Raw genomic sequence first — 13191 nt, 5'->3', positions numbered from 1 at the left:
ATATATATATATATATGTATATATATATATATATATATATATATATATATATATATATATATATATATATAAAATCTGGGACATTGTACAGTAATTTGTCTCATGAAAGTTTGCCTACATGTTCCCACAAATGTGTGTCATGTTGTAGTGGTTAGCAGTGAGGTTAAAAAGTATACTTTGAATTGTATTAGTGTGATGTTTGTGAGCCCCTTTGCTGTCTACCAGCTATGATGAGAAAAGGTAATCAGTACCCAGAGTAAAAAAAAAAAAACAACAGTTTTGAATAAGTAGGCATGGGAAGAGTGTCTGCCTCCTAAATCCCATGTCTTAAACACAAGGCCCATGTGCCAAGTCAGGTCTATGGCACAATCCTATTAAGCCAGCAAAATTATTTTAATTTTCTAGTAATACAAGCTTGTTTCAACATGAGCTGCACTACAATCCCCAACATGCATTGCAACATAATATGTGCTCTGACCCCCTTCCACCAGTTACAATGGGGACATTTTAAGAGGTTTAATAGTTATCTGTAACCAATGTAGCATATTCCATTATATAAAATCATTGTTTTTTATTTAGAATTATTTTAAATAGTTCAGGTATACAGTTTTGGTGGCTTTGATATATTTTTAATAAACAAAGGCCAGTTTGGGTCTTGGCAAAATGTTAAGCAAAAATGAAATAAAAACACATTGATTAGTTGAGATTTTTTTAATTTGGCCCTACAAATGGTTGAGTTTGACAACCCTGTTTAAAACTATTTACTGACAGCGATAAGATTAACAATATAAAATGACACATAAAAAACTGGAGCTGAGAGCAGCTCAAACCTATGTCCACGGCTCAATGATCTGCATTTATGTCTTTATAGTAATAACTGGTACAGTAAATTGGCTGCTGACAGAGTGTGGGGAAAGATCTGGGCTCTAGGTGGTGCTGTAGTTTCATTTATTTATCTTAGAGGGTGGAGGTTTTGGATTAGCACTGCCTCTTGTCTTTCATGTCAGTCAGTGAAACATTAATACTTTATGCTGAAATTTGTTTCAGGCAGGCGTTCCATCTTCTTCAACATGATGACCCTGAAAAATCTAATAATCATCTCATTGTTACTCTGCCAGCACTTTGGTGAGACACATTACTTTGTTGAGTAGAAAATTATTACAATGGCTTTATATGATTCTTTTTAATGCTACACTGTTGTGCCTCACAGGTAAATATACATAAACATGATTATAACTCTCCCTCTCTCTCTTCAGGTTCTGCTCTTTGTAACGTAGTCCAGAATCCTCTTGATCTCATACAGAATCAATATGGGATTGCTGAGATCAAATGTGCACACACTGTAAAGAGCTATGACCGCATACTGTGGTACAAACACACTCAGGCCACAGGCTTTAAGTACATGGGGTACCTCTATACTGTGACTCCAAACCCAGAGGCTGAATTTGAAAACATCTCACTGAGTGGTGATGGAAGAAATAACGGCTCATTGATCATATCCAGCCTGTCAGTGAATGACAGCGCTGTGTATTTCTGTGCAGCCTATTACACAGTGCAGTAGATTACCTCACTACACTACAAAAACCTTCCTCTGCATCAGCATCACCAGAAAGACACAAGTGGGTTGATTTTGATTTGGTGTCAGTAATTGTGATATATGTAGCAGCCACACTGGCAAATTGAAGCTTTTGCTATGTGTTATTTGACTTTATTTGTTTCAATGAATGTGTAATAGACTGGGTAAAATTTTCTTATTTATTTTTTAAGGCATAAATGTTGCATCAGCAGCATCAAGGATAGTCTATTAAGCTTGTCTACACAGACAGCTGTAGCAAAAGCCAAGAGATAGAGATAGTTTTGATAAGGATAATTTTTCAAACAGTAGAGAGTGGGCTCTATCCCTCTCTCTCTCTCTCTCTCTCTCTCTCTCTATATATATATATATATATATATATATATATATATATATATATATATATATAGGCTCTTCAAACTGAACAGCGGTTCAGTCAACTCTTTATGATTTCTTCTTATCAAGAATAAAGAGAAGTTAGAAATATATTTTAATTAGAACCTTTTTTTAATAGTTCATGTTAAATATGCACCTCTCCCATCCTCTCCTCCACTGACTCTATGAAACTGCTAGTGTTAGTCCATTATTCTTTGTTTCTGCTGATCTTATATTAATGAACTCTTATGAATTGCAGTACCTCCAGTTGTTTACTTGACCTTGCATCAATATCACTCCTTAAAGCCTGTATCTCTGATCTTTCACTTCCAATTTCATGCATTGTAGACAGTTTCTAGATTGGTTCAGCCTTCTCTAAAAACTGCCATTATTACTCCAGTTCCATTAAAAATCATGAACTATGATACTCTTATTAGTTACAAGTCTGTTTCTGAACTTCTGTAGTTAATGATGTTGAAGTCTGCTGAATTTGATTTCATTAATGTTTTACTCATTTTTATCTTAGTGCTGATTTTAATACACTCAATCATAGCAGCACACATCTCATTCTTTAGTATGAATATTCAATCATTCTCTAGGTCAAATCATCCTCAAATCAATAGGTCTCTATTGGTAAGGAGATCCACGTGGCTCTGTTTCAGGCCCCTTTCCATTTGACATCACCATGCTCTCTTAGATCGCAAACATCTGTTGATGTGGGCTACCAGTCTATACCAACAACAGCTATAGCCCATGCAGTTAATCACCTCACTAGGCTGATCACACTCATGCAGTTTGGCTGTCTACAATATGGAGGCTTTGGTCTGTAACAGTACATTTAGCAGTAGATGCAGTTTCTAACATTGAGTAATAAAGAGACAAGATGATCATTGTTCTCATCACTTTTACTGCTTCACTCTGCCTTACAGGTAATGTTGTTTATTTTTTAAAGTCTTTCAATAAACTATATATTTTTTATATTTATAAATAACAATGTTCATATATATATATATATATATATATATATATATATATATATATATATATATATATATATACATACATACAGTATTTTGTAATAATCATGTAACTATTATAATTACAGGATCCTCTTCATCCATTAAAAATGTTCACCTGACTCCTCCTGACGTGATCAAGAATAAAGACGAATCAGCAGATCTTTATTGTTCTCACTCCATACCAAACCATGACATTATTCTGTGGTATAAACAGTCTGAGAGCACTGAGTCACATCTTCTAGGATATCTGAATATGATGTTTAAAAATCCAGAGGAAGCCATAAGAAACAAGATGACATTAAGTGGAGATGGACGTAATAGCAGCACTCTTACTATCAAAAATCTGCAGCCAAATGACAGTGCAGTCTATTTCTGTGCAGTGAGATACACAGTGCTGCAGACTGCTGTGCTGTTTAACAAAAACCTTGTCCTTCTTTACCAAAATGAATCACTACCACTTTAGAACATTAAAGACATTTTCAGATCATGACCTCTGTTGCCAACCTTTTTAGAAGGATTACAGATTTCCATAAAGTGGTTGCAAAAATGAAGAATTATGAATATTAAAGTGAGGCCTGAGAATGAAAGACCTTTAGACAGATTGGTTTAATTTTATCATTAGTTGTCTGAGCTTTTGGGACATATATTACTGTTAATATAACAACACTTTGACTCTCACAACATCAGATGCTTAAGCTGAAGTATGAAGCTTTGTCTGAAAGTTCTGACAAGCATAATTCATTTTTATTTTGATAGATTTCTCTGGGTTTCAGCTTCAGGCGCTGTGGCCACATAAGTAGACAGGCCATCTGAAGAAAACTGGATTCTAAAATCTACAGTTCTCCTATAGAGAATTTAAGCTGGCTATGGCTGTTCACACTTTCACACAATGGTTTTATCAGTCTGATGGGAAACATATGATTATTTATCAATCTAAATCTTGCCGGAAGCAGTGGCATCTCTACAAAAGCTTTTCAGAGAAAAACAGAGATGCTGACCCAAAAGCATTCACTATAACCTGTTTTAAGAAGTTCTGACCTTCGTTTGAAGCCATAGGCAACAAGTAAAGGAGATAACCTTGTGTGTTTTTTGAGCAGTATTCCATTTTATTAAACTTGACTTTGTTATTTTACATTTAATTTTACATACAGTTCATACTAAAACATTGTGCAATTAGTCTTATAAGACATAGTGGTTCTTGTCCTATCAGACACAGTGGTTCTCAAAACCTGCATAGTCTGGCTAAGGAGCCTGTATTTTAGCCATAATACACAACTTACAGTAGAACTGGTTTTCCTCTTGTGCTGCACTTCAACACAAAGAGTGGCAAAATACCAGATTTCTGTTCTTGCCTCCTGCCAGTTTTTATCTTAAATATATGAACTCAGATTTGGGGGGTGATTCTCTGCATTTCTGTTTGCCATATGCATGAAGCTAATAATTCACTACAATGCTGAACAAATTACTTAAAAACTGAGGTTACTGATGATACATGCTTAAAGATCTGGTCTGTAGGTGGTGCTGTAGGTTCATTTATTTGTATAAGGGGTGGAAAATATTGCTGCTATTTCCACTATACTAATCTCCACAACAATATTATGCTAAGTGCTAATTTACTTAATTTACTTTGAGTACAGAGAATACAACACTCTTATTTTTGCTCTACCCCTTCTTCCAGCTGATCATCAAAATCTAATCACCATCTCTTTTTTGATCTGCTGGCACTTTGGTGAGAAACATGTTTTACTTGATCTTTCTTCTGTTTGATAGTTGTCTTCTGCTTATTTTTCCATTTTCAACATTTATGCAGTTTGGAACAGTCAGTAAAGGATACATTTTAAAAAGTACACTTTATAATGCACCCTTCTGATTTTTAGAGTTATTTGTTTCATTTCTTAATATGATAAATATAAACCGGACCAATTTAACATTAAGCTAGATGGGTTTTAATGATGTGAAACATTAACATGATTTACAGACATAAAATCCATGTTAATGTTTCAAAACATTAAAAACACGTGTAATGTTTCAGGGGGGTGGTAGGTTGGATAAAATGTGTATGTGTATGTGTGTGTAGGGTGGGGCTTTGCATACACCATCTCTTTCCATTCAGAGCAGAACCACACAGCACAGAGAGTTATTATGACTACTGTTCTCATCACACTCTCTGCCTCACTATTGTGCCTCACAGGTAAATATTTAATGCAGGATTTTCTAACAATGTAAACTTACCTTGTTTACATATTATACAGTATTTTCTCTCTCTCTCCACAGGTTCTGCTCTTTGTAATGTAGTCCAGAATCCCCCAGATCTCATAAAGAATCAGAACGACACTGCTGAGATCAACTGTGTGCATAGTGTAACAGACTATGAGCGCATACTGTGGTACAAACACACTCAGACCACCAAATTGAAGTTTATGGGGTACCTCCATTTTCAGACTCCAAACCCAGAGACTGAATTTGCAAACATCTCACTGAGTGGTGATGGAAGAAATAATGGCTCATTGATCATATCCAGACTGTCAGTGAATGACAGCGCTGTGTATTTCTGCGCAGCCTATTACACAGTGCAGTAGATTACCTCACTACACTACAAAAACCTTCCTCTGATCCACATTACCACCAAGACAACACCTGGAATGGTTTGATTTAGTGCCAATAAAAACACAAACATATTCAGCAATTGAAGAGTGTAGTGCTGGTACATAACTTCATTTTTATCTCTCGTTACCAAATGTACATAATTACCAATAAACAAAACATGGTAACAAGCAATACAACATTGTATTTTCCTCCTGTCTTTGCAGGTAAGGAGGGGTCAAATGGCTGTGACCACTGATATGATGTCATGTCCTGTATAGCTTCAAGTTAAATTATGCCATTTTGTTTCAGTTTGGAATTAGCAACAGTCAACATGACCAGGGCTATTATAATACTGCTTCACTTACTCTACTGGATCCAAGGTTAGCAAACATACTTCTTTGGTGAACATTTTGGAAGAACTTAACTGCCATGCTTAGAATTCACAAACAAACAATTAACAGTGGACTAATGTCTGTTTCAGTAACACTTCATTATTCTTCATCCTCAGGTGCTGTCAGAGCAAATGATGTCATTCAGCCCAATATAATCTGGGCTAAAATCGGTGAATTAGCCACGATCAACTGCAAACATACAAAGGATGCAACTTACAATCAAATGTACTGGTTCCGTCAGCATCAAGGAGAGTCTATGAAGCTCATTGCCTTCACAGCCACCTTTAACAAACAGCCAGAGTTTGGAGAAGGTTTTGATGAGAATAAATTTACAGCCAATAAAACAGTGGCTGAGAGTGGATCATTAACAGTGAACAATCTGGGTTCTACTGACAGTGCTGTGTATTTCTGTGCAGTGAGTAAACACAGTGTTAGAAACTCAGAGAGAGGCTGTACAAAAACAATACAGGCCAACCAGACTAAATGCTGATCAAATGCTGAGCAGGAATGCAGTTCTGTATTTTATCATCAGAGGGCGCCATGACGATGATATTCAAGAGGTATTCCTGTGTGTTATGTTGCATATGTCTGAAGCAGCAATCCATTCAACTTTGAGATTCAGCATGATCAGACTTCACAGCATTATTGTTTCATTTATAGGCCTGTTTGGTAAGGTTTTAAATGATGTTCTGTTTAAACATGTATTTTGATGCTGTGATGGTTATTTCAACACCTTTTCTCTCATTCCAGGGTTTTCTCACAGTAATCGTGTCACCCAGACTCCTGCTCATCTTACTGGAAACCATGCGGGATCTGCTACAATCGAGTGTTCACACAGTGTACAGAGTTATGATCAAATTAACTGGTACAAACAATCCCAGCAACAAGATTTAACGTTCATTGGGTACCTCTTAAGAACGTCAAAACCTCAAAAAGAGCCAGAATTTCTGAATAAAGTGGATATGACTGGAGATGGAACCAAGAATGTCTTACTCATCATCAAAAATCTTTCAGACACAGACAGTGCAGTGTATTTCTGTGCTGCGTGGTACACGGTGCTGCAGAGCCGCTGCATAGCAACACAAAAACATCTGAAGACGTTATTAGCACCTGCATCTGTGGTCTTCCAGTTTTCACAAAGAAGAAGTGCCAGTCCAAACTTCAAAGAAACTGACACAAAGTCATTTCCAAAGAGATTTGTTATGATGATTACTTTTTGCTGTTTTACACTGACAATGGCTTCATTTCAAGCTTTAATCATTAAGGCAGAGTCAAAAATCAGGAAGCAGGCTAATATCTGCGAAAATTTCTTTTTAAGAGAAAGATAAAACTGTACCAGTTAAACACTGAGCTCTACCATGAGAATCTGTCACAATATAAAAAAAAGGCTGTGATCTATTTTGTCCTCACAGTGGATCATTCCAGCAGCTGTGACATCTAACAATCTTCAGCTGATGCTATAAAGAGCTCTTCTGTGCTTTGAGCTATGGCCTAACACAATACTGGGGAATTATCAAAAAGACAAGTGATGAGAGTGAATCAGCTGTTCGCCTTCTATCTACCATGAAAAATGCAGATTAATATTTTGGGGGGTGGTTAGGTGGAAGGGGGTGGGGCATATTGCCTCCCTTTTACTTCAGAGCAGGGTCATGTAGCACAGAGAGTCATTATGGTCACTATTCTCATCACACTTTCTGCCACACTGTTGTGCCTCACAGGTAAATGCAGGATTTGTCATTATGCTACTAATGTAAGGTTTTCTGTTATATATTACATTTTATATAGTTATGATCATTTCTTTCTCCACTCTCCACAGGTTCTGCTCTTTGTAATGTAGTCCAGAGTCCTCCAGATCTCATAAAGAATCAGAACGACACTGCTGAGATCAAATGTGCGCACAATATAAGAAGCTATGACCGCATACTGTGGTACAAACACACTCAGGCCACAGGCTTTAAGTTTATAGGGTACCTCTTTAATGAACTCAGGAAAACAGAGACTGAATTTGAAAACATCACACTTAGTGGTGATGGAAGAAAAAGCGGCTCTTTGACCATAACTAGACTGTCAGTGAATGACAGCGCTGCGTATTTCTGTGCAGCCTATTACACAGTGGTGTAGATTACCTCACTACACTGCAAAAACCTTCCTCTGATCCACATTACCACCAAGACAACACCTGGAACTGCGGGCTAATTCTGATTTGCTGCCAATAAAACCACTAAAAGTTTCAGCAACTGTACAATGCAGTGCTGGTGCACCACCTCATTTGTTTCTCCTATAAACAACAGTAGATAATACCTATTAAGACAGTTGTGTCCTTTCCATCAGACTCTGCTTTAAGCAACACTGTTCATGAACTTAATATTTAGTAGACAATAAATAATAATAAAAACTACAATAATTAAATTAAACTTTCAAAAATTAAGTTACCAAAAAGTCATCTGACTGATTTATGTAAAAGATCTGCTCTCTAAAGAACCTTTTAAAGATAGAACAGCAAATTTAAATAAAAAGTCAACTTCAGCCTTGTGATGAAAATTGTACTTATTTTAACCACAGAAGCTGTTAAAATCAGTCAAATAGAGAGAGATCCGTTTCAAATGTTTTGCTACCATCAGGAAAATGATTATGCAGGCAAACTTGAACTCTAACACTTCACTCATCTTCTGACATAAAATAAGCCAAACATAAGCACAGCAACAGGCATTTGACGACAGCAAGAAACAAATTCATTCACATGAAAAGTAATCAGCTGTGTAGAGTCCCGTCTGCCGTCAGGCACCCGAGCCTTTGGTGCTCAAGTCAAGCTGAGTTGCAAGTCATCAAATTGGTGACCTGAGTCAGACTCGAGTCCAAGTCATATGAGTCATATCGAGTCCACACCTCTGGCCTGTATTCTGATGATGTGATGTTGCCTTGCTGTGATGTAGGCAAGCTGCAGTAATTATCTGTAAAGACTGGGGGCGCTATTCCTCATATTTCATGGTCAACGCTGCAGAGCACAGCACCCACTTTATTCTACTGATTTGCTACAATAAGGGCAGACACTGATGATATGAAGATCTTTTCATTCACATTAAAAAAGAGACTGCTCAGCATGAAGAGACAGATCATTATCATTCTGGTCATGTCACTCTCAGTGTCAGGTAAGCTGTTCATATAGCTCTGTACAGAAAATATTATTTTGCTAAATCATATCCTAAAATCCTATTTTCTCTCTGATTTCCAGCACAGAAAGATGACATTCATCAGAGTCCTTCTGATGTGCTAAGTCACGCAGGAAAATATCATGAACTGCACTGTAAACACAGTGGTTCAACCTTCAGAATGATATTGTGGTATCAACAATCCACTGGTGACACTTCCCTGAAACTTATTGGATATGTAAATTACAAGAGTCTAAATGTGGAAAGCTCTTTCGAGGGTCAATTTAATGTTTCTGGAGATGGTGCCAAACACTCTACTCTTCATCTCAAACTGAGAGCAGCTGAAGACAGTGCTGTGTACTACTGTGCAGCAAAAGTAGCACAGTGACTCCAAGTGCCCTCCCTCTTGTACAGAAAGCTCCCACCACCAGCACTGCTGAATAATGCATTAAAGTTATACCAAAACATTATTAAAACTCCATGTTTGTGCACTTCTTTTGTTTTATTGTATTTTGACACTGAACACAAACTGCCTTTTACATTGCTGAAATGCGATAATGACAAATAAAAGTAATATAAATGATCCAAGGAGCTTCCAAATGGACCAAATGGTTTGGATTAAAACCCAGAAAAAGAAAAAAAACTTTTCAACTTCTATAAAGTTATCATTTTGGAAATACACAGTTATGCTACAGGACTGACCATGTAAATTCCATGTTCAGTTGATTTTTGAAGTGAAAATAGGAAACACAACAGCTGCAGCAAACTATAAAAAAATGACGCAAACGTTAATGAACACATACTTTATATTTGATTAAATTACTAATTCGATTAACATGTATTGTTGCTATTCTAAGGGAAAATACAAGGTAATTGTGGCATAAGCAATTCCCATTTTCCCTTCAGTCCTGTGCTCACAGCACTGTGCTGAATTTATCTTATGGCTTTGTTTTCATGTTAAAGACGTGGCATTCATCTTTAAATTAAGATCATCTTGTTCTTGTCATTTTTTCTCTGGTTTTATGACAAAAATGCTTTGTTTAAAGCAATTCTCAGTAAGACCCTAACTCTGAAAAGTGTCAGGAATCCCAAAGAGTGTACCAGAAGTCTTTTGGAGTCTAAAACATTAAGAAAACAAATGAACCAAACCCTTACAATGATTATTTAATTAATCGTCAAAATGAATATTCAATTCTTCAATTACCCATAGTGACTGTACCAAAGTAAATACATTAATCATTCTGTGAATGAATGCATGAATGAATTAATGAATGAATAGATATGTAAGTTGCTCACAAACCCTAAAGTCTAGTGCCCATACTGTTGGACTGAATGCTATAAGTATGCTGTGAGTTTGTCTAGAATACAGTGTTACAGAACTGTGGTAGTGTGAAGTCTTCTAGTCTTGTGCTCAGGGGTGTAGCTAGAACTTTTAGAATGGGATTGCCAGGTAAGACCCAGAAATTCAATTCAGGTAGCACAGCGGTAGGAAAAAAAAAAATAAAACAGTGTTACTGATACAAAATTGATGCATTGTTCATCTGGTCAATCAAATTTGTCTGGCATTTCCACATGAATAAAATATTACAGCAACTATTATTGAAAGTAAACTTTAAGATAAAACTGTATTAATTTAACATAGTTCAATCATTCATGAACAAATGATGTATTTGAATCAAGTAAAAGAAATAATATTTTTTTCAGTGCACAATGTTAATTAAAAAATTAAAATAAAACATTAAAATAAAGTGGACACAGAAGTTAGTCATTTAGGTTGCTCTCTTATAGCTGACTAATTTTTGATAGTTTACTAAACTTACCATCAAAGATCCTTTATAATGTAACTCACGGAGCAGCACTGCAGAGACCCAGCACACATACACTGATGTGTTTGCTAAGCAAATTAGCCAATCACAGTAACACTGTAGTTTTAAAATTCAGCATCATAATAATCTTACAACTAACTGACACCTAACTGATGGCAGATTTTCACCATAAGTCATATTTTATACTTTACTGATGATGGGTGACTCACCTTCCATATTTGGGGAGGCCAGAAGGTTGGCCATGCTTCAGGCAATTCCTTGGCTGTGCCTCTGCTTCTGCTATAGCATAAAATGAACAAAGCTTAAAAAAATAAATAAATAAACAAAAATTACATACACTCACCGGCCACTTTATTAGGTACACATTGTTAGTAAAACACTGGACCCCCTTTTGCCTTCAGAACTGCCTTAATTCTTCGTGGTATACTTTCAACAAGGTGTCGGAAACGTTCTTCAGAGATTTTGGTTGGTTATTTGAGTTACTGTTGCCTTTCTATCATCTCGAACCAGTCTGCCCATTCTCCTCTGACCTCTCACATCAACAAGGCATTTATGTCCACACAACTGCTGCTCACTGGATATTTCCTCTTTTTCGGACCATTCTCTGTGAACCCTAGAGATGGTTGTGCGTGAAAATCCCAGTAGATTTTAAATAGTAGAGATAGTAGAAATGCTCAGACCAGCCCGTCTGGCACAAACAACCACGCTCAAAGTCACTTAAATCACCTTTCTTCCCCATTCTGATGCTCGGTTTGCACTTCAACAAGTTGTTTTGACCACCTCTACATGCCTAAATGCACTGAGTTGTGTGATTGACTGATTGGCTATTTGTGTAACAAGCAATTGTACCTAATAAAGTGCCCGGTGAGTGTATACTTCTGTGTTTGCTTTGTCAAGATGTGGACAAGCTGCAAAGACTTCTATAACAGACTGGGGGCGCTGTTTATCATATTTTGTAGGCAACTACTGATTTGCTACAATAGGAGAATCTTGATGGCATGAAGATCTTCCTTCATACTCATAATTAGTTCCATTCACCTGTAAAACAGAGACTTTTCAGCATGAGTAGACAGATCTTCATCATTCTGACTGTGTTACATGCTGTGTCAGGTAAGCTTTTAACACAGCACTGCAGAACAGAACAATTATTTTATGATAAATCATAATTACTTTTCGTTTTACTCTCCAGGAAAGAAATATGATGTTCATCAGAGTCCTTTTGATCTGCTGAGTTCTGCAGGAGAATATCGTGAACTGCACTGTAATCACAGTGTTTCAACCTTCAGAACTATATTATGGTATCAACAATCCACTGGTGATATTTCCCTAAAACTTATTGGATATGTGTTTTACAAGAATCCAGAAGTGGAAAGACCCTTTGAGGGTCAGTTTAATGTTTCTGGAGATGGAGAAAAACACTCTACCCTTCATCTCCTCAAACTAAGAGCTGAAGACAGTGCTGTGTACTACTGTGCAGCAAGAGAAGCACAGTGGCTCCAAGTGCCCTCCCTCTTCTACAAAAAGCTCTCATCTTGTCCTCTGCTCAAGGGTGTAGCTAGAACTTTTAGAACAGGATTGCCAGGTAAGATCTACAGATTTTATTGTGGTAGGAAAAAACTGAATAAAATAGCATTACTGTATTAAAATAACAACAAAATCGATGCAATGTTTATCTGTATATGATCAAATTTGTCAATTTCTGCATGAGTAAAATACAACCCCAATTCCAATGAAGTTGGGACGTTGTGTAAAACATAAATAAAAACAGAATACGATGATTTGCAAATCCTTTTCAACCTATATTCAATTGAATACACTACAAAGACAAGATATTTAATGTTCAAACGGATATACTTTGTTGTCTTTTGCAAATATTCACTCATTTTGAATTTGATGCCTGCAACATGCTCCAAAGCAGTTGGGACAGGGGCAACAAAAGACTGGGAAAGTTGAGGAATGCTCAAAAAAACCTGTTTGGAACATTCCACAGGTGAACAGGTTAATTGGAAACAGGTGAGTGTTGTGACTGGGTATAAAGGGAGCATCCCTGAAAGGCTCAGTCGTTCACAAGCAAGGATGGGGCGAGGTTCACCACTTTGTGAACAACTGTGTGAGCAAATAGTCCAACAGTTTAAGAACAACGTTTCTCAATTTAGGAATTTCATCATCTACAGTCCATAATATCATGCAAGAAATCTCTGCAAGTAAGCGACAAGGCTTAAAAAGAAAACAAACAGTGAATGCCCATGACCTTCGATCCCTCAGGCAGCA

General features: G+C 36.7%; 1 long non-coding RNA gene and 1 gene segment (V, D, J or C); both read left to right on the top strand.

Annotated features, from left to right (window-relative positions):
- Positions 1-13191, top strand: part of LOC108423472 — a 147083-nt gene that overhangs the window by 7051 nt on the left and 126841 nt on the right.
- LOC108423474 lies at positions 5543-6198 on the top strand. Its single transcript, XR_005130834.1, has 3 exons — positions 5543-5671; positions 5778-5933; positions 6062-6198. It is a non-coding gene; the product is annotated as an uncharacterized LOC108423474 (long non-coding RNA).

Source organism: Pygocentrus nattereri, chromosome 10, assembly GCF_015220715.1.
Source record: "Pygocentrus nattereri isolate fPygNat1 chromosome 10, fPygNat1.pri, whole genome shotgun sequence".
NCBI lineage: Eukaryota > Metazoa > Chordata > Actinopteri > Characiformes > Serrasalmidae > Pygocentrus > Pygocentrus nattereri.
This window is presented reverse-complemented; position numbering and strand designations above follow the sequence as displayed.